The sequence below is a fragment of the Corvus moneduloides genome, chromosome Z, assembly GCF_009650955.1.
Source record: "Corvus moneduloides isolate bCorMon1 chromosome Z, bCorMon1.pri, whole genome shotgun sequence".
Taxonomy (NCBI): Eukaryota; Metazoa; Chordata; class Aves; order Passeriformes; family Corvidae; genus Corvus; species Corvus moneduloides.
In genome coordinates, this window is record NC_045511.1 from 45,604,401 (window position 1) to 45,623,865 (window position 19,465).

General features: G+C 46.8%; 1 protein-coding gene across 3 annotated transcripts in view; it reads left to right on the plus strand.

Annotated features, from left to right (window-relative positions):
- Positions 1–2,697: 2,697 nt before the first annotated feature.
- The window catches only part of KIAA1958 (KIAA1958 ortholog), a 54,852-nt gene continuing 38,084 nt past the window's right edge, over positions 2,698–19,465 (plus strand). Inside the window, exons 1-2 of one of the 3 annotated variants that reach the window (XM_032095258.1) lie at positions 2,698–2,897; positions 8,684–8,759. The gene's annotated coding sequence lies outside the window, so the exon portion shown is untranslated. Of the gene's footprint in view, positions 2,898–8,566; positions 8,591–8,683; positions 8,760–19,465 lie in introns of those variants that run through there. The other 2 variants (XM_032095259.1, XM_032095257.1) reach the window with 2 other exon arrangements.

The window sequence follows — 19,465 nt, forward strand, 5'->3', positions numbered from 1 at the left end:
ACGTAACAGTAAATGGCATGCTTCTGTATCTGCACAAAACAACGGAGCAGCAGCTTGGAGTAGCTCAGCTGCAGCAAGTCAACAGACCCCCACCAGAATAATGAGAATTATATTATGTTAGCTGAGAACGTGTTCCTTAGCGCAACATCCCTATTTCACACGCACGCATTTCTCCTTGTTTTCCCTTCTGCCCACGGCAACGCAAGGAACGCAGCTCCCGTTGCCTGTTTCCCCGCAGAGGGGCACGGCGACCCCCCCCTCCTCTGCCCCACGGGAGTCTCTGCCGCCCTGTGCTGCTGGCGTGGGAGGAGCGGGTGTCCCTTGGGTGTCCCTCGGGTGTCCCTCAATGTCCTGTGCCTGGGGCTGTGCCGCTTCGCCCAGCGCGGTGCCTGTGCGGTGTCCTGTAGCACACTGCCTGCAGTGCTGTGCGGAGTGCGGAGTGCGGAGTGCCATGGCACACTGCCTGCGGTGCTGTGCGGAGTGCGGAGTGCCATGGCACACTGCCTGCGGTGCTGTGCGGAGTGCGGAGTGCCATGGCACACTGCCTGCGGTGCTGTGCGGAGTGCGGAGTGCGGAGTGCCATGGCACACTGCCTGCGGTGCTGTGCGGAGTGCGGAGTGCCATGGCACACTGCCTGCGGTGCTGTGCGGAGTGCGGAGTGCCATGGCACACTGCCTGCGGTGCTGTGCGGAGTGCGGAGTGCGGAGTGCCATGGCACACTGCCTGCGGTGCTGTGCGGAGTGCGGAGTGCGGAGTGCCATGGCACACTGCCTGCGGTGCTGTGCGGAGTGCGGAGTGCGGAGTGCCATGGCACACTGCCTGCGGTGCTGTGCGGAGTGCGGAGTGCGGAGTGCCATGGCACACTGCCTGCGGTGCTGTGCGGAGTGCGGAGTGCGGAGTGCGGAGTGCCATGGCACACTGCCTGCGGTGCTGTGCGGAGTGCGGAGTGCCATGGCACACTGCCTGCGGTGCTGTGCGGTGTGCGGTGTGCGGAGTGCCATGGCACACTGCCTGCGGTGCTGTGCGGAGTGCGGAGTGCGGAGTGCCATGGCACACTGCCTGCGGTGCTGTGCGGTGTGCGGAGTGCCATGGCACACTGCCTGCGGTGCTGTGCGGAGTGCGGTGTGCGGAGTGCCATGGCACACTGCCTGCGGTGCTGTGCGGAGTGCGGTGTGCGGTGTGCGGAGTGCCATGGCACACTGCCTGCGGTGCTGTGCGGAGTGCGGAGTGCCATGGCACACTGCCTGCGGTGCTGTGCGGTGTGCGGAGTGCGGTGTGCGGAGTGCCATGGCACACTGCCTGCGGCGCTGTGCGGTGTGCGGAGTGCCATGGCACACTGCCTGCGGCGCTGTGCGGAGTGCGGAGTGCCATGGCACACTGCCTGCGGTGCTGTGCGGAGTGCGGAGTGCGGAGTGCGGAGTGCCATGGCACACTGCCTGCGGTGCTGTGCGGAGTGCGGAGTGCGGAGTGCGGAGTGCCATGGCACACTGCCTGCGGTGCTGTGCGGAGTGCGGAGTGCCATGGCACACTGCCTGCGGTGCTGTGCGGAGTGCGGAGTGCGGAGTGCCATGGCACACTGCCTGCGGTGCTGTGCGGAGTGCGGTGTGCGGTGTGCGGAGTGCCATGGCACACTGCCTGCGGTGCTGTGCGGAGTGCGGAGTGCGGAGTGCCATGGCACACTGCCTGCAGTGCTGTGCGGAGTGCGGTGTGCGGAGTGCCATGGCACACTGCCTGCGGTGCTGTGCGGAGTGCGGAGTGCGGAGTGCCATGGCACACTGCCTGCGGTGCTGTGCGGAGTGCGGTGTGCGGAGTGCGGAGTGCCATGGCACACTGCCTGCGGTGCTGTGCGGTGTGCGGTGTGCGGAGTGCGGAGTGCCATGGCACACTGCCTGCGGTGCTGTGCGGAGTGCGGAGTGCGGAGTGCCATGGCACACTGCCTGCGGTGCTGTGCGGAGTGCGGTGTGCGGAGTGCCATGGCACACTGCCTGCGGTGCTGTGCGGAGTGCGGTGTGCGGTGTGCGGAGTGCCATGGCACACTGCCTGCGGTGCTGTGCGGAGTGCGGAGTGCGGAGTGCCATGGCACACTGCCTGCGGTGCTGTGCGGAGTGCGGTGTGCGGTGTGCGGAGTGCCATGGCACACTGCCTGCGGTGCTGTGCGGAGTGCGGAGTGCGGAGTGCGGAGTGCCATGGCACACTGCCTGCGGTGCTGTGCGGTGTGCGGTGTGCGGAGTGCCATGGCACACTGCCTGCGGTGCTGTGCGGAGTGCGGAGTGCGGAGTGCCATGGCACACTGCCTGCGGTGCTGTGCGGAGTGCGGAGTGCGGAGTGCCATGGCACACTGCCTGCGGTGCTGTGCGGTGTGCGGTGTGCGGAGTGCGGAGTGCCATGGCACACTGCCTGCGGTGCTGTGCGGAGTGCGGAGTGCGGAGTGCCATGGCACACTGCCTGCGGTGCTGTGCGGAGTGCGGAGTGCGGAGTGCCATGGCACACTGCCTGCGGTGCTGTGCGGAGTGCGGAGTGCGGAGTGCCATGGCACACTGCCTGCGGTGCTGTGCGGAGTGCGGAGTGCCATGGCACACTGCCTGCGGTGCGCTGCCAGTCCGGGCCGGTGTGCGGTGTGCCATTGCACACTTCCTGCGGTGCGGGGGACCGGGCGCTGGTTTCCGGTGGCTGACAGGAGCCGGAGCCCGCCGCTGCCTCCTCCGGCGCGGAGTACCACACACCCCCGCACACACCGCGGGGAGGAGGAGGAGGAGGAGGAGGAGGAGGAAGAGGGCGGAGGGAGCGGAGCAGCCCCCCCGCCCCAGCCCCGAGCGATATCGCCCTCATCCCCCCATGCAATACGGGCGATATAGCACAGCTCCCCGCCCCGCGCTCCCACGGACAGGCACCTGCAGGTACGTGACCCGCCCGGCCGCACCGTGTGTGTGGATGCGTGTGCGGGGGTTGCGTGTGTGTGCATCCAGCGCTGCCCGGCGCGGGGGCGGGCGATACTCCCGTGTCTGGCTCGCTCTCTTTGTGCGCGGCCAAGGGCTCTCTTGGAAGCTTCAGCGGGCACAGGCACGGGCCCCCCGGCCTTGTCGCGGAGCGCTGTGCAGTGGCAAGGCTCGGTGTGACCCCCCCCCGGGCTGCACGGGGCGTGCCGGTGAAGGACGGGGGGAGGCAGCGGTGCCTGAGGGGTCGTGGTTTGTCACAACATACGGAGTGGAGTGGAGCCCCTCGCCCCGCGTTGCACCCTCTTGCAAAAAGAAAAGCGACCCTTACAGCCCTCGCTCCCCTCCCAGCCCCAGCCCCCGGCTGAAATAGAGGTGGGCAGGCGCAGGGGGCTGTGGTTTGGGGCCCCACGGGTCTCCCGGTTGCACCGACAACGGGGCCGAGGGCCAGTGCCTGGCGGTGTGGTTTGGCCCCACGTGAGGTTCGGGCCCTCTGGCACCTCCCTCAGGGGAGCTCCGAGGGGTTCCTCTGGTCCCCAGCCCAAGCAGGCGGTGGGGTGAGCACTGGGAAAGGCAGCTCCTCACCAACTTGGCTTGCCACCGAGACGAGGCAGGAGCAATAAGGCAAGCCAGAAAACAGAAGCAAGCTTGGAAAGGATGGTTACATGCAAAGGAAAAGAGTGAAAACGTTGGAGAGATATATTGAGCCTTCTGCAATTAAATTCTAGCTGTCAGACAGAGAGCCACTCTCCAGCCAGAGGAATAACTATGACACATTAAAACTCACCCTCCATCTACAGTGTTAATGGTTATAAATATCTCCTGAACACAGCTGGCAGTTCAGTAGTACTAGATGTAGAGTACAGCTATTTCCATTCAAGTGAATGAAGATCTGTCATAGAAAAAACCTAAAACACTCAGTAAAAATGACATCCCTTTACGTGGCTGGCTTTCAACATTTGAATTGTTAATCCATGAAGTTTACTTTTGACTGTCTTCTTTGCCATTCCCCCACTATCGTTCTCAGAAATACAACTTCTGCCAGTGGTGTTGCAATGCTAAGACTGTGATAGATGCTGAAGCTTAGCTGTGAACTGGCACAAACTAATGTTTTTCATTTTTCTGTTGGTTTTAAGAGAAATGGGACTCAGCGCTTAGTGTGCTTGATAGCAGCAGTGAGAATTTGCATAAAACAAATAATGACATCCCTTTGCTGTGTTCTGGATGGCAACTTTTCAGGTCAGGAACTAAGGTTGTTTTTCTTAACTTTTTTGTTTCCTCAAACAGAGTAACCCCAAAAGGTCTTTTCAGGTCAGGAGTGACCAGTTCCTGTTTCCCTCATGGCTTCTTCAGTTCTCCTCCATATAATTCAGAGCTCAGACCAACAGGGCTGTACTCACGTGGTTGTGCAATTAACCTAATAACCAGCACCACGCCGGGGCTGCAGGCCTTCCCCACAGCATATGTGCATGGTTTCAGACCGTTTCTGACTGTCTGGCCTTACCAGAAGCCAGGAAAAATTGCCCTGGGGGTCAAATCTGCCAGTTGTCTCAGGCTGATTATTCAAGCATCACTTCAGGCTTGGCTAAACCTGGTTTTGCTCACTTCTAAAGCCACACAAAAGTTGGATTCACATGGTTCATTCACTCACCTACTGTCCTGTGCTGAGCCTGGTGCTCGACCTGGCTAAGTCATGCACAGAGCCCCTCTTCCCCTTTTGCCTGTGGCTTTCAGCAAAAAGCTATTTTTCAACCTTTTGCTCAAGTTTATCAGCTCTTTGAAATCCTTCATATGCAAGCTAACAAACAAACCTGATAGTTTAAGGACCTTGCACCTGAAGATGTGATAGATACAAGAATTGGCAAAAAGATACTGTGTGGTCTAAGTATTAACGGAAAGTGTTGAGTAGATGATAGGTGGTCTTACATGCAGTGTAAAACTTGTTGTGACAGAGGTACACCATGGAGTTACTATTTTTGCTGTTGCCTCTAACTCATCTCAAGAGTGTAGCAGAGGTTTTCTTTGTATTCCACTGAAATAGCTAGGTGTTCAGAAGGTAACTTAGAACTTGTGGAGAAACCATAACAGCTCGAGTGCTTCTCTAGCCGTTGTTAGCAAGCTGGGGTTTTTTTGTAAGAAAATATGTATTGATATTGCCCCTGTATTGATGCATCTATGCACTGGTAGTTGGTATTACACCAGGAAGTTTTCTATAGTTGTACGCTGAAAGTAGTTTTCTCAGTTATACACTGAAACTTACACTGAAAATTTCAAAAGCATGGTATAATTCTGTTTCATTCACGCAGTGATAATGGATTTATAGTCAAAAGTTCCTAAAGCAGCAGCAGTTTGCTGCCTTAGCTGTTCCCACCTGGCAGGCACCAGCTGCACCTGCCTTAAGAGGCCACTGAACCTCACCCTGGTGCCAGTTTGAGTGGGCTGCCATGTGTCCACCCACTGCAGATCCATGGAGACTTGGAGTTTCAGCAATGACATCCTTTGGTATTTTCAGTCTCCCAGCTTTATGCCTCTCTGCCTTCCTTCCCTGTTACTCATAAAAAGTAGACAGAAGAGGTCTGAAGGTCTTAAGTGTGATCCCAACCTTGGCACTCATTTCAACAGTGCCGCTGTTTTTCCACATCTGCGCTCTGGGAGCAATAACCCATCCATGCACAGCTCACAGAGGTGGTGTGAAAATTAACTGCTGTTTGTAAGGCGCTTTCACAGAAATGTGTGTGGCAGTTGCTCCTCTCGAGGATTGTTACACATCTGGTAATTCAAGTGTAGCTAGCTGAACATAATACTCTGCTTCCAAAGGTTATTGCTGCACACCTTTTTGCAGAGTAAAACAGGGTGAGATGAAGATTAGTGACTTAAAAGTACAGCAAATTTTTATTGGCTTTTTTAGTCCCTTTCTGTGAAAAATATTCAAAAAGGAGTCAAATGTTTCCATGATGGATTTGCATAAGTTAAAGGAGCTCAAAAGAATTACACCTTAGTACTATGAATAATGAAGAGGACCCATGGAGCCCAGCTGCTTCATCTTCAGTTACTTGACCTTGGTTCTGATTTGTTGATTTATGAACTTTATTTACTAGCCAGGTTGGTGAATTGTCTTGCAAGACAGAAATTACAGGGTGTCAGTCCTCTCTCGTTTCTTTGGTAACGAGTATACCTCACAGATTCCCTAATGACACCCCTGGCTGGCCACTGACCATCCATGTTTTTCCTGAAGTAAATAAAAGGTCTTGGTCATATGACTGTCTGACCTTAAGCATTCAAAATGGAAACAGAAATAAAATAATAGGTGCCTTCAGCATGGTGAGAATGTGTTGTATTTTGGCCTCAGTCATCCATGCACATTTGGGATGTAAGCAGATAACTTTCAGTATTGTATTTTTTGCTTAGAACAGTATGGTGAAAAGGACCTATCTCACATCCGGGGTTTAGTTTGATCTTAGTAGAACCTCTTTGCCTGGCTGTGTGCTAAGAAGTTATTCTGCATGATCTAGGGGCTATTCTCAATTACAGGTATTTTCCACATTTTCTGCACAGTAAGTTTTTATCGTCGTCCTTGTATTGCTTGAGAGTTCATTTGGGCTTCCATTCCCTTTTCTTATTTTTGTTTAGCAACAGGCAGGATCTGAAACTTTTGTTCACTTGACTGATATTAGCTCAGAGACATCACGTAAGTTCTGTTGGACCTGGCCATCTTAGGATTTTAGTCCTATGAAAAGTTACAGGAAGAAAAATTTTCCTCTAAGTGCAGAATCACAGGGTTAGATTAATGGTATTCACCGAGTGAGCACTGTGACCTTCTGCAAGCTTTTATTTCTATTGTTCATGGTAGTTATTTTCTAAAAGTGGTCATCATGCCTTAAATATTTTACATATGTGTTTTACAAATAGTACCCAAGATAACTGGAAGAGATAAGGGGAGGGAAGAGATTCCTGTCCCATTTTCTCTCCAGGTTTGTTTATTTCATCAATTTATTTCTTCCTTTTTTTTTTTTTTTTTTTGTGTGGTCTGCCCTGTTGTTTTCCTCTGTGGTCTTCAGTAAAGTGACTGTCTTTGATCAGTGTGGACAATCAGGCATAAAAAAATTAGCATTTTCTGAAAACAGGAACATAACCGTATAGCGGTGATCCAAATGTACCTGATACTTTACTTTTCATCTAGTCCAGTGGACTTTCTTGCATCACCAATGCTATAGTTTGAAAGCGTGATTGTCCAGTCCCTTCACCTAAGAACAGCTGCATCTTCACGAAAGAAATAGGCAAGAAAGGTGTCCATGATATAATGATCTTCTACAGCAGTTTTTTTCGAAATATGTTTAAAGCTGACAGCAACTGGTTTTTGTAATGTCAAATTTTACTATCTATCCTCATGGGGTTAAGGCTGGAGAAAAGAAAAACCGCTGCTGATCTAGTAGGCTGGAGAAATGTCTCAAATGAAATAAAGTGAAATTAAATTAAGCAACTGGAGCCACACCATGAGCCACACCATGAGATGTGTGGATGGGGTGCTGAGGGGTTGGAAGACCTATTGCTGGAATCAGCCGAGGTAAAGCTAAAGTGATGCTAAGGTGACTACGGTCCTGTTCCGCCCTTATGCAAAACCCACAGTCTTTGTACTCACTTTGTTATTCCCGATACTACTCATTTACATATAAATTGGCTGCCACTCCCCGCCCTGTTTAGGCATGGAGGGGGGGTCGCCTGAAGCAACCAACATAAAAAAGGACAGGGAGCTACGTTGTGTGGGACTTCAGGATATCAAAGAGCCCCGTTGGCTGGATTCAGGACCAGGGATCTCTCTCACTCTCTCTGTCTCTTTTCCCTTTCTTTCTCTTCCCCTCTCCCCGCTATCCTCTTCCTTCCTCTTTCTCATATTGCAAAGTTTATGAACACGGCCATTTGCTAACCATGTCCCTTCATGTGAGTAACTATTGTAAGTTGTCCTTCAAATAAAATTGTTACTTATTCAAGGACCACCAGTGTTTTTTTAGTGCATCTTGAGACAAATGTATTTTCGAATCTGAGTCACTTTCCTCCCCCTCTTGTGTTGAGAAGTCCTAAGGGACACCCATTAAGTGGGGAGGGAGAGCAGGGAAATAACCTCTTAGCTGTAAGCCAAGATAGGTTCGAGCAGTGCCAAGACGACAGCTGCCCGGGAAAGGCCAGAGCTTGACTGCTACCCTGTTTGAAGTTGTTATCTCCTCCTTCCCTGTCTCAAATTAAAAAACAGAGTTTCTAGTATGCCTCTGCTGAACCCAGACATTTATTTTGCGGGTGTGTATTTCCACGTGGTCAAGGACTATGGTTTACACGCTGTAAACTGCATTTAATAGGTTCTGCAGTAGTGACCCAAAATAACTGCTGTTGTATTTGATAAATATTAAAAGATGTGTCATATATAAATATTAATAATATATTTATTATTAAATAATAAATTATGCTTACTTATAAATACATATACATATAAGTAATATAATTTTATTTTGAAATTGTATTCTATATTCTGTATTACTAAATATAATATAGTCTATTAGCATGGTAGATGCTTTTTCTTTTTTTTTTTTTTTAAACTTGTTTTGTTCCATACTCAGATGAGAGAGAAAAGAGAGATCTTATGCAGAAGGTGTCTGACTTACAGGGTGAGGAAGCTGTGGTTCTGCTGGAATCTGTCCTATCCAGATGTTCCTGAATGATATAGGGTAAGAAATAACACACCTCTCTCTGTGTTGCAGTTGTGTAGAGCATGAGGCCAGAAGGAGACACAAAGATACGGGAGCACAGAATCAAATTTCAAAATCATCTCAACAGGTTGGAAACTTGGGCTGGAGATGGCAGGATGTGAGGTGTAAAATGTACGGTTGTGCTCTGTGGTAGGTGAGGAAAATGCTGATATTGCACGCTAGGTAGCCATTTTTTGCCTTTTTTTTTTTTTTTTAAGCAAAAAATTCTGTGCAATGGGAAGGGAGTAGCTTTGCTCTATGGCCAAGGTGGATGGGACAGGAAACCATTTTCAGTAGGAGGAAAGGTCAGGGCTAGGCATGAGAACATGCTCATTAGCCAGTGTGATATGGGAACGGGTGTGCAGAGGGATGTCAGTGGCATGAAGAGGAAAACACTGTGGTGAAATGAAAACGCTTCTCAATTGGCACATCTTCAGCTTTGTCCTTGTCACAGTGCTGATGTCTGCCCAGAAGTCATCCTGGTGCAGAAAAGCACTGGAAACCTCCTCCGTTTTGTTGAACAGCACACTGGTACGGTATTTACACCTTATCTCGGCTACAGCAGGTACTTCCATGCAGCAATGGAAGAGAGAATAGATTCCATTCTCTCTAGAATGAGAGCCGAAATTAGGGTAAGATTAGCTTTTGGTATGCACTTGGTGTTGCAGTGTAACTTTTCTGTTTGTCTTCTCTCCTTAAACCTGAAGCCACAGAGTGTAGTTTCTATACTTCTGGTATCTCTGCAGTCTAAGTACAGAGGGGAGAGGATGTATTTATGTTACAAGTGTTCTCCCAAAGCTGTAGAGAAAACCCTCATCACCCTGTGATAGTTTGCAAAATCTGCTGCAACACACCATAAGGAGCCAGCATATTTTAGCTGGTAACACTCCAAATGTCATAGCTTGGAATTTGCAAAATATTGCAGCATGGAAAAAAAATTAATGAACTATTCTCAAATGTAGAAGCTGGCACTTTTTTTTTTATCTGTGAGTTTTTGATCCTTGCTGTTGAGCCAGCTTTGCTCATGCCACAGAAGATGCCCAGCTACTCATGGAGTGGAATGTTTTCTGTTTTCCATCGTGTGGATTGTTCCCCTATGGCAGTCCATAGTCATACTGCATCATGCCACTCTACACTCTTAGGTTAAATATTTGCTCAGATTTTGTTGTAACTGAAAGAGTTTTATAGAGTCTTTTTTCATGTTTAATGAGGAAAGTGAGTACTTCCTGTTCAAAATTTAGATTTCATGCTGTCTTTTTTTAGCGCTGGTAGGGGGAAGAATAATGTCTGGTTTCTTTTTTTTAAACTTTCTTATCTGTAACTATAAAAACAAGGGTGTGCTTTTAAAAACCAAGCTCTTACAGTGCCAGTATTAATTTTTTTAAACCCAGGAGGCAAACATTTATTGTGTAACCAGTACATTAGAATTGAAACTGTTCTGTAAAGTGGTTGGCATAGTCTATGCCAGATATGTGTATCCTAGCAATTTTACCAGACTTGATGAGTGCTGATGACTTAATTTCAAACCACTCAAGTTTAACATTTCCATCTCTGATTTCCAGAAGTACTATTACTATAACTATTGTGGAAATAAGCAGGTTAAAAAGAAGCATTGTGTTTTGTGTTTATAATGATTTATTATTAACTATCCACTGTCAGGTGGGTATTTTCCAAATCTTCTAGATTTCAAGTCACAAGTCTCATGTAAAGAGAATGTAGATTCTCTTTACAAGTTTAAAACTTGTACCCCCAAGCCAACAAAAAAAAAAAACCTCATGCAAATAACTTGTGTCCAAGGCCTGTTTCAATTAAATCCTGTTTCCTGCACACAGCTTCACACACAGCTAAGAACCCCATAAATGACAAGTTTGGTCTGAACTGAATATTATGAATTAAACAAGCAATGTAGTATTCCACCCACTTTGTCTGACCTGCTGTTTGGCATCAGCCTAAAGATCAGGCACAGTGCCAAGTGTCTGCTGAACACGCAGTGTGATTTGATTGAAATACTGGTGACAATGATTTTTTGGCTGGGCAGAGCTGGGTCAGATATTCTGTTTTTACAAATTTGTCTTGGTTTGAGGAACAGAAGTTACTTATTGTGCGGGTGAGTGAAGAAAGTCATAAAATTATGTATACAATATGTATAAACACACAGAAAGTAGATTTTCTTTTCCGTTTGTCTCACCATAAACAGTCTAAGAGCTCATTCCTGTAAATATTAGACATTATGGTACTATACTGCAAAATACAGGTGAGTTAACCTCTTGGAAACAGAAACACTTGGAGACTCCTGTGAGGAGGAAGGAGCTTTTTGCCTAAATTAATTAATGCTTGCAAGTTTCACTAGATAATTAAGTTATAAGCATTTTTTTCCTGTTTTTTTCCCCCCCAAATAGCCTACCCTTTGGTTAGATTTTTTTTCTCTTGTTCAATAATCTGTTCTGAAATAATGAGACTGATTTCAATATAGCAGTGTACAGGAGCCTTTCTTAGCAATCCATTCACACGTACAGAGGAAAAGAGGCGGTCTGTCAGAGGAAAAAAAATGTGTAAATTTGGATTTACCATTTCTTTTTGACCACAAGAGAATACATTATACTGAGCATTGCAAGTAAGTTATGTCTTGGAACAGCTCCACAATATAGTGGAGCACTACTGAAATACAGCAGCAGGCAATTTATATGGAGGTTGGTTGTTCACCCAGCCCTTTATTTGCAAGTCACATTCCGCACTTAAATTCAGCTCTCTTCAATATGCTGCATCTGCTTTAACACGCTGTGTTTGCTGTATGCATTTGAACAGTCTCAAAGAGGGTCAAAATTTGTTTTGGTCTAGCCAGGAGTCAAAGAAAAATAGCAGCTCAGATCCATATATCAAAGATATGCACAATTAACCTTTGCATTTTATGTTTGTGTGTGTGTGTGTTAACATTCAGTGCTTTTCTGTTGGATAGTTAACTCTGTAAAGCTAAGTGACCTCTTTCCAGTCAGACATCTCTAAAAACTGTGTCACCTCTGCTGACCTCCTAGTCCTAGATACTGATTAAATAGTTTGGCTGTGTTTGATTAGCTTAGTTTACACGCCATTTAACTGGTACAGTATTTACTTGGGATAATACTGTGAAGATGGGGGAGGTAAAAACCTGGAATCACTTCAGCAGGCTCTATGAAACAAAGAGGTATGAATCCATCATGTATGCATGTATTTTAAAGTCTCAGTACTGGCCCTGTGGGGTCAATGATTTTTTTTTTTTCCTGTGGAGGAGATGTCACTCCTTCAGTGAAAGGCGTTGGTTTCCCATATTGCAGCAGTTCCCCTTGTAGCTCTGCTCTGATGTTGGTGCCCTGTCCACAGCTGTGAGATCCACGTGGGGCACGAGGAATATGCTTTTCAACAAAGTGAGAGCAAAGCAAATTGCTCCGTGTTTTACTTCATCACTGTTGATGCACTACCACTGTCCTAGTACAATGAAAAAGCAGAAAGTCTGAGTGAGCACATGTAGACATCAGCTGTTCAGTCTCTTTCCTTGTCTGCCTCCACCTGTGAATTTCTCTACTTGCCTACATTGTGCTATGTTGGAAGATAAGTTTTCTTGTTCCCTCTGGCATAGCTGGGGTAAATTTGTAATGTTAGGTTATGTCTCTTCATCAAATGGCCTTTATTCCACAACTAATGGCCACTGGGCAATGATTTTCATTAATGTGTTCCAAGGGGTTTCCAGTCCTTTTTTTTTTTCTCACTTGAGTTGGGGTTTCTTTGTGTGTTGTCTGGGTTTTTTTTTGTTTGTTTACTTTTTGGAGACTGTAGCTCTTCAGAAAAAAACAGGGTGACCAGTGTACCCATCCTTGTTCAGGAGGGACTTCTCAGTAAGATGGAGGAGCACCTGCATGTGGCTCTTGAGACTCCTGTGAGGAGGAAGGAGCTTTTTGCCGAAATGAAGCTCTGCCCTGGCCCCCACAGATGTCATTGTCAAGGTTTGGGGACTGGGTTGGCAAGTCAGTAGGAAGGCTTTCAGGACACACAGGGTTGCCTTGATGGTACCACACAAATCTTTCCATATAATTAAGGCAGGCTTTGGTAGCCTTAATAGAGGGTGGTGGGCAATAGGTGAGAACATCCTGGCTGTGCAGACGGACCAGGGCTTTTGTGTGGAGGAACCTTACGTTCCTCTGGGGTGTTTGTGGGTTCTCAGATTTATACACTGCAGTTTGTAGATGTAGTGAGTTTCCTGTGGTCTTGCACTTTCTGTCCAGGGCTGGTATCCCAGGAAAGGTGTTTCTGGTACTGTATTGAGCAGAGGTCTGCAGTGCTGGCTGGTATAAAAGCCTCCTCACAGCCAACCAGCAACTGGGAGAATTGGACCCAGGTCCTTGTCATGGTTTCACCCCAGCTAGCAGCCAACCCCCACACAGCCACTTGCTCACTCCCCCACCAGTGGGACTGGGGAGAGAATCGGAAGTATAGAAGCTGGAAAACTCATGGGTTGAGATAAAGGCAGTTTAATAGGGAAAAAATAGCCATGCACACAAGCAAAGAAAAACAAGGAATTATTTCATTGCTTCCCATGGCAGGCAGGTGTTCAGCCATCTCCAGGAGAGCAGGGCTCCATCACGTGTAACGCTTACTTGGATAGACAAATGCCATCACTCCAAATGCTCCCCCCTTCCTCTTTCTTCCCCACAGCTTTATGTAGTGAGCACGATGCCATATGGTCTGGATGGTCTGGAAATCCCTTTGGTCAGTTGGGGTCACCTGTCCCAGCTGTGTCTCCTCCCAGCCTCCCATGCAGCCCCAACTTCCTCACCAGTGTGGAAGTACAAACAGCAGAAAAGGCCTTGACTCTGTGTAAGCCCTGCTCAGCAAAACATTTTACCAGTGGGCAGGGTCAGCACAACAGACAAGCACACCAACTTCAAGGAAGAAGTGTAATTTACTATAGTTCAACACAGCAAAGAATTACAAAAGAATAAGCTAAGCAATGCACTCAGTCATTACTACAAAAGATTGCCTATAGTGATGAAGAAAGATACATCACTGGTTACCCTAGTACTTTACCAACATCCAGATCCACACATCAGCTGGGGAGCCCTGGTCACAGTGAAGGACTGGAGGGCCACTCCTGGTAACTGGGAGATCCTACACGGTGCGTCCACTCGTAAGCAAGGTCTCCATCTTTGCTGTAAGGAAGTCCGGCTTTTATATTGCGGAATAAACAAGCTTACATACCTTCTAGTGTGGAAACATCTGGTTTCATCCTCCTCTTGGGTTCTACCCAAAGCCTGGCCAGGGCTCAAGGAGGAACCAAGGGAATTGGCTTTGACCATATACCTCCAAACAAGGCCAGATGTCTGATTTCATGGCCTTGTCCAGCCTCTAAACACAGAAAGATAAATTGATTCTTATCACACTACATATTCCGCTAATGAGGGGATACAAATATCATAATGCTAATGATCATGCATATTTTACTAATGAGCAGATACAAGTATCATGTAACCTTTGGTTGGAAGGTTCATCTAGAGGTCAGCTTTGGCTTGGGGCCTGTTGTTCAGGCATCAGTACTTCACAATGACAAAACTATATATTATCAACCCTGTGTTCAGCACAGATCCAGAAGACAGCCCCTTACCAGCCACTGTGAAGAAAATTAACTCTACCTGGCCCAAAACCAGCGCAGCCCCCATGACTTATGCCAGAGCCCTCTGTCAGAAAGGTCCTGCTCTTGCATCAGGAAGGTCTGCTGTTCCCATTGCATAATGCTATTGCAAGAATTAATGCCTTCTTCCCAAGGCATGAGGTATATTGTTGAAGTTTTATTGAAAGTCAAGTAAATTAAGTTATATAGGTCATTTTCATCTGCTTGATTCACCTTTCCTCTCTACTTAATGATCACTTTGAAAGACTCTCACAGCCATCAGTGGTCTGGCAGTTTTCCCTCATGACTGTTGTTGAGTGTGATCCTTTCTGGTTCCATTTGTTTTAAATGCTGTACCACTTTTAATTATACTTTTCTTGTGCAAGATACTTCCTCAAAAATAATAGAAGTGGATCACTTTCGCTGAATGTATAATTATACTATAAGGAATTCAGAATTCAGGAGGATGTCAAAGTAAAATTTCTGCTAATGTGACACGCTATTTGAGAAACAATGCCTTGATTTTGTTGTGTGGGATGTATTTTTTTTCCTGGTTTCTGTCAGAGGACTGACAAAAGAAAGAGACATTACCATTTTTCACAGGGTTTGACCCATTAGATTGTTTGGTAGAAAGTATCTGAGTAGGCGACAAATTGAACTGCTTTTATGTTTCCAAGATGCTTAAGATAGAAAATAGAAAAGACAGGACCAGGTATACATGCTGCATATATAATAATATTACTGCCAAGGAAATTTAATTCAGTCTCCAGTGATGGGTTTGGGCAGATGTTTTGCATTCAGTTAGAGATAAGGTAATGCATGCAGTGCAGTCTCAAGTAAGTAGGAACAGAATGAAACTGATATTCTGTATTAGTGGTGTATTATTTATTGTATCTGATAGAAGTGTTGAGCAGACACCTGATACTCACACCATCTGCTTGGTATCAGGAGAGTATGGAAATGCTGCCTGGACTTTTCTTATAGGATTTGCCCAAGAAAAGCTTTTCTTTTGTAAACCACTCCTTTGCTCATGTTTTTCTGGATAATTTGCTTTCTCTGCTAAGGCTATAGTCCTGGCATTAAAAACCAAGGTTTGCATTTAGTAGTTGACTGCAGTGTGCCATCGTCCCTGTATTTTATATCAAGAGAGTCAAAAGCAGCAGTTACGATCAGCTCCTGTAAGAAACCAGTATTTCTGTGCTCTGAGGGCAGGAAACTGCAGGAAGACAGTTTTCATAGACTCATAGAATCATAGAATATGTAGGTTGGAAGGGATCCTCAAGGATAATTGAGTCCAACTCCTGGCCCTGTGCAAGACACCTCAAGAGTCGCACCTTGTGGCTGAGCATTGTCCAAACACTTCTTGAACTCTGTCAGGCTGGTGCTGTGACCACTTCCCTGGGGAGCCTGTCCCAGTGCCCAACCACCCTCTGGGTGAAGAACCATTTTTCTAATATCTAACCTAAACCTCCCCTGACTCAGCTTCATGTTTTTTATTCGAGTCCCGTCACTGGTAACCACAGAGAAAAAATCAGTACTTGCCCCTCTGCTTTCTCTGATGGGGAAGTTGTAACTGCAGTGAGGTCTCCCCTCAGTCTCCTCTTCTCCAGGCTGAACAGACCAAGTGACCTCAGCCATCCCTTATATGGCTTCTCCTCCAAACCCTTCACCATCCTTGTGGCCCTTTTTTGGATGCTCTATGTGTCTTTTCTGTGTTGTGGCACCCAGACCTGCCCCCAGCACTCGAGGTGAGGCCGCCCCAGTGCAGAGCAGAGCGGGACAATCCCCTCCCTTGCCCGGCTGGTGATGCTGTGCCTGATGCCCCCCAGGACACTGGTGGCCCTCCTGGCTGGCAGGGACACTGCTGACTCAAGTTTTGGGATAGTTCATTATAAGAATATACTGTGGAGGGGAAAAAACCTCAAGTTTTGAAAATCTGCTTTGCTCAAGAACTCTGAAGAGACAGGTGTGAGTAATATCCTCAGAAAAAGAATGAGAGAAGGATGAAAACAACTCAAAAAATACAAAGAAGTTTCCAGCCCTTCAGGTCAGAAGTAATCTGATGGAAGTGCACTGGATAATTGGGTGATCACATGCCACAGTAGGGTTTGGGTGGGAGGATGAGGTGGGACTTTAAAACTTGAGTTTTCCTCAAAACCCTTGTGGCTCAGGACTGGTGCTTACTGTATTTTGGTATAAATCTCTCAAGGGAAAACCAAATATTGAGTCAGATTCTCCAGACAGGAGACTACAGTTCACTCTGAAATGGTTCCTTTTGCAATAGTGTGCCTTGGTTTTGTTCACTCTCCGTCCACCTGCCCCTGTGGTGTTAAGTGAGACACAGAAAGCCGTTCCCCACAGACAGGGTTAAAGCAATAGTATTTTCCTAGTAAGAGGAGAGAACAATATCCAACAGTGTCTTTTTAGGGCTGGTGTCTCAGTCAGTGATACCTTGAGGAGAAAGGGACTACAGCTAAACAGCAAAAATTAAAAATGGGCAATGCGAGGGCTACCTGGTGCTGCCTGATGCTTGCTAGGAAATGCAGCTTGATGTGTGTAGTGCAAGGTACAAGGAAGATCAAGGGAGTGCCCTCACTCTGCATCACTCAGGATCTGGCATATGACTGTCAACTGGGAATGCCACTTGGCAGTGACATCCATGGCAACAGCATGTGCTGTGAAGATGCAGGGGCTGAAGAGAGCTGATGAAACTGAACCATGCTGGAAACCTTCGCATTACCTTCTACCAGTCCCTCTGGATGGACCTAGATGGCTCACATATTTCTGCATGCCTTTATGCCTAATGGTAAAACTACTAGAAATGTTGGGTCAGTCAGATGCTATGAGGAAGAATCAAGAAAATTACAGGCACATGTGAGCCTTGGTGAAACTGGCAGTGAGTATTTGGTTTAAACATCTGGGTTAAGAGTGTATTTCTTAATAGTAATTATTAAAGTCAGTCTTTAACTTTCTTTGGAAGCACTTGTTAAAAGCAGAGGCAGATGACAGTGCTGCTTTGTTTCACTGAGAAGCTAAGTGCAGTGGTAACATTCCCACTTGTCTTCTTTATGGACATTTGTTTAAAGATATACCTGTGATTTGGAGTTTTTGGTAGCCTTTTGCTGACATTCATTTCTTAAATCAGCCTTTTCCTAATGTTAAATGCTGGTGCCATAGACTTTGTACATTACTGGCTTCACAAATATTCCATAGGTAACAAAAGTGAACTGGTTGTTTGTAAAGCTTGAAGCTAATAAATACAGCCCCATCACTGGATGGTGCACAGTGATGGCTGTGGTTCAGATTTGCACCATGTTTGAGTGATAAGCATTTGCAGCCCACCCAGGTGAGCAGTCAGTCTCACCAAGCACCACCTGCCTAGTGGCAAGGTAGTTTCTTAGGCTCTCAACCTGTTGCCACTGGATTGACTGATCTCCATGCACTGGAGAGCAGTGCCACCATGGGTTTCTTCTGCATGTCTTGTATCTTCACATAGTTGACTCAAGTATCACTTCCAGTTACTGGCACAGAACCAATCCTGCCTGCCAAATGGTGTATTTGTCCCAGAGGCTGCTCTCCATCCCCTTGCCCTGCACTGTCCATCTTGCCTAGTCTGTAGGACTGGACTCTGGATGAGAACAACCAGAAGCTTTACATTAAAAAAAAAAAAAATTAATGGCTATTTACCAAATACAGTGCTCTTAGCTATGAAATGTTTAACTTGCACAGCTGTGCTGTAGAGAGAGAAATTTTTTGACTGCCCTTTCTCTATCTATCATCTTCCAAAAGTGTACAGCCAAGAGATTTTAATTTCTTCCCTTTTTGTCTTTGGCAGATTTGTCCTTGTATTGCACAGCTAGTCTAAACAGAGGCCTTTTAAAATGCTGTGAGAGGCTTTTTTTTTGTTTGCATCTCTTTTAGAGGTATTCCTAAGTCCATTTGTTCCAGTCTGGCAGACAGCAAGTAAGCTAAATTTCTCCTCATATCCCTGAGCATTTTGCTTGCTGTAGCAACCACAGGAATGGATTTCTCTGTAGTGTGCTGTGGTGCAGCTTGAAATGAAACCTGGTTTCAACAAAGACGGACACATCTCCATCTCTGAGGGCCAAACTGAAGGAGCTACTTTATGTTTTTAACTGGTCTAAGAGCAGTTTCACATTGAAAGGGGGAACAGAGCTGTTCAATTTTATCTCATGCTGCTGTTGGGCCTTATGAAACTGCGGAGCTTGCCCTCAGACAATGTAATTTGGGTTGCTCAGACTTCTCAGATGTTCTGTGTTTTGTAAAGCCTTTGAGTGCTTTGATTCAGTGCCATTTTTTCTGTGGACATGGGCAATTGTAATTTGGCTACAAAGAGGGAGAGTTACAAAAGTGCTAGCATTCGTGCCTCATCAGAAGCAACATTTCAGTACTTGCATTTCTGCTCTAGTGACATGGTTACATTTTAAAAGGCAGTTGCAGAAAGATCATCTTCTCCCTAGTATACATGACACAAGGAGCAACACTTGTGTCTGTCCTACAAGACTTAAGTGTGTTCACCTGCTGTGTTTGGCAGAATTTCTTTTTCTGTTCCTGCAGGAAAGCGTGGGTCAGAAATTGCTTCCAGCCTTCTGTCTAGCCAGGGCAGGGGCATATTGAGCCTTCCAGGACAGTAAGTGAAATGTGCCCTTCCATTTGGCACACCAGCAAAGTCCCCACATAGGGGGCTGCTTTGCTAAGGGTTGGTTCACAGCATTGTCTTTGGCTTTGTACATGTCATAGGACTGTGGCTGGAGATGCCATCTTGCTCTGACTCTTCAATGTAGTCTCATACAGATGCTATTGAAACCTTAGACTGAATGGACAGCATCAGAAGAGTTTGGAGGCTGAGCATAGCAGGGACTTTTTTCAGTGGTAATACTCAGTCAGCACTCCTGTCTTTCTCTTTGGTGCCAACGTGCACCTTTTACTTGCAATTGGGCAGGTGGAAGTGTGTGTGTGAACTTATGACAGGAACTCTTGTTCAGATCTGGAGGATTCTGTTTTCCCCTGCCTGTATGTAGCACAGTGCCTGCTGAGATGCCTGCAGGTAAAGGTGAAATGCTGTCAGTGCAAAACAAGGTGAAATTCAGCTCAAGGCTTAGATGTGGTGTAAGTCAAGGGGTAATTGTCTCTCT